Genomic DNA, 2500 nt, shown 5'->3' on the forward strand with positions numbered 1-2500 from the left:
CAGCACCCTGGAACCCCCCGGGTGGCACAGGGCTGGATGGGGCTTTCGTATATAGCAGGGACGGTGCTGCCTCTCGCTTCGCTCGCTGTCCGCCGCTCGCCGCTCGCTCGCGCAGCCAAAAATGGCCAGTTTTGGCCCGTTTTTGGGCCGTTTTGGCCAGTTTTTGGCCTGTTCTTGCATTGCGCGGTGACCGTCGAGAGCGGAGCAAAACGTCAGCCATCTCAGCACCCTGGAACCCCCCGGGTGGCACAGGGCTGGATGGGGCTTTCGTATAGCAGGGACGGTGCTGCCTCTCGCTTCGCTCGCTGTCCGCCGCTCGCCGCTCGCTCGTGCAGCCAAAAATGGCCAGTTTTGGCCCGTTTTTGGGCCGTTTTGGCCAGTTTTTGGCCTGTTCTTGCATTGCGCGGTGACCGTCGAGAGCGGAGCAAAACGTCAGCCATCTCAGCACCCTGGAACCCCCCGGGTGGCACAGGGCTGGATGGGGCTTTCGTATAGCAGGGACGGTGCTGCCTCTCGCTTCGCTCGCTGTCCGCCGCTCGCCGCTCGCTCGTGCAGCCAAAAATGGCCAGTTTTGGCCCGTTTTTGGGCCGTTTTGGCCAGTTTTTGGCCTGTTCTTGCATTGCGCGGTGACCGTCGAGAGCGGAGCAAAACGTCAGCCATCTCAGCACCCTGGAACCCCCCGGGTGGCACAGGGCTGGATGGGGCTTTCGTATAGCAGGGACGGTGCTGCCTCTCGCTTCGCTCGCTGTCCGCCGCTCGCCGCTCGCTCGTGCAGCCCAAAAATGGCCAGTTTTGGCCCGTTTTTGGGCCGTTTTGGCCAGTTTTTGGCCTGTTCTTGCATTGCGCGGTGACCGTCGAGAGCGGAGCAAAACGTCAGCCATCTCAGCACCCTGGAACCCCCCGGGTGGCACAGGGCTGGATGGGGCTTTCGTATAGCAGGGACGGTGCTGCCTCTCGCTTCGCTCGCTGTCCGCCGCTCGCCGCTCTCTCGTGCAGCCAAAAATGGCCAGTTTTGGCCCGTTTTTGGGCCGTTTTGGCCAGTTTTTGGCCTGTTCTTGCATTGCGCGGTGACCGTCGAGAGCGGAGCAAAACGTCAGCCATCTCAGCACCCTGGAACCCCCCGGGTGGCACAGGGCTGGATGGGGCTTTCGTATAGCAGGGACGGTGCTGCCTCTCGCTTCGCTCGCTGTCCGCCGCTCGCACGCTCGCTCGCGCAGCCAAAAATGGCCAGTTTTGGCCCGTTTTTGGGCCGTTTTGGCCAGTTTTTGGCCTGTTCTTGCATTGCGCGGTGACCGTCGAGAGCGGAGCAAAACGTCAGCCATCTCAGCACCCTGGAACCCCCCGGGTGGCACAGGGCTGGATGGGGCTTTCGTATAGCAGGGACGGTGCTGCCTCTCGCTTCGCTCGCTGTCCGCCGCTCGCCGCTCGCAGCAGCCAAAAATGGCCAGTTTTGGCCCGTTTTTGGGCCGTTTTGGCCAGTTTTTGGCCTGTTCTTGCATTGCGCGGTGACCGTCGAGAGCGGAGCAAAACGTCAGCCATCTCAGCACCCTGGAACCCCCCGGGTGGCACAGGGCTGGATGGGGCTTTCGTATAGCAGGGACGGTGCTGCCTCTCGCTTCGCTCGCTGTTCGCCGCTCGCCGCTCGCTCTCGCGCAGCCAAAAATGGCCAGTTTTGGCCCGTTTTTGGGCTGTTTTGGCCAGTTTTTGGCCTGTTCTTGCGTGGTGCGGTGACCGTCGTGAGCGGAGCAAAACGTCAGCCATCTCAGCACCCTGGAACCCCCCGGGTGGCACAGGGCTGGATGGGGCTTTCGTATAGCAGGGACGGTGCTGCCTCTCGCTTCGCTCGCTGTTCGCCGCTCGCCGCTCGCCTCGCGCAGCCAAAAATGGCCAGTTTTGGCCCGTTTTTGGGCTGTTTTGGCCTGTTTTTGGGCTGTTCTTGTGTGGCGCGGTGACCGTCGTGAGCGGAGCAAAATGTCAGCCATCTCAGCACCCTGGAACCCCCCGGGTGGCACAGGGCTGGATGGGGCTTTCGTATAGCAGGGACGGTGCTGCCTCGCGCTTCGCTCGCTGTTCGCCGCTCTCCGCTCGCTCGCGCAGCAAAAAATGGCCAGTTTTGGCCCGTTTTTGGGCTGTTTTGGCCAGTTTTTGGCCTGTTCTTGCGTGCCGCGGCGACCGTCGTGAGCGGAGCAAAACGTCAGCCATCTCAGCACCCTGGAACCCCCCGGGTGGCACAGGGCTGGATGGGGCTTTCGTATAGCAGGGACGGTGCTGCCTCTCGCTTCGCTCGCTGTCCGCCGCTCGCTGCTCGCTTCGCAGCAGCCAAAAATGGCCAGTTTTGGCCCGTTTTTGGGCTGTTTTGGCCTGTTTTTGGGCTGTTCTTGTGTGCCGCGGCGACCGTCGTGAGCGGAGCAAAATGTCAGCCATCTCAGCACCCTGGAACCCCCCGGGTGGCACAGGGCTGGATGGGGCTTTCGTATAGCAGGGACGGTGCTGCCTCTCG

This window comes from Musa acuminata, unplaced genomic scaffold (assembly GCF_036884655.1).
Source record: "Musa acuminata AAA Group cultivar baxijiao unplaced genomic scaffold, Cavendish_Baxijiao_AAA HiC_scaffold_420, whole genome shotgun sequence".
Lineage (NCBI taxonomy): Eukaryota > Viridiplantae > Streptophyta > Magnoliopsida > Zingiberales > Musaceae > Musa > Musa acuminata.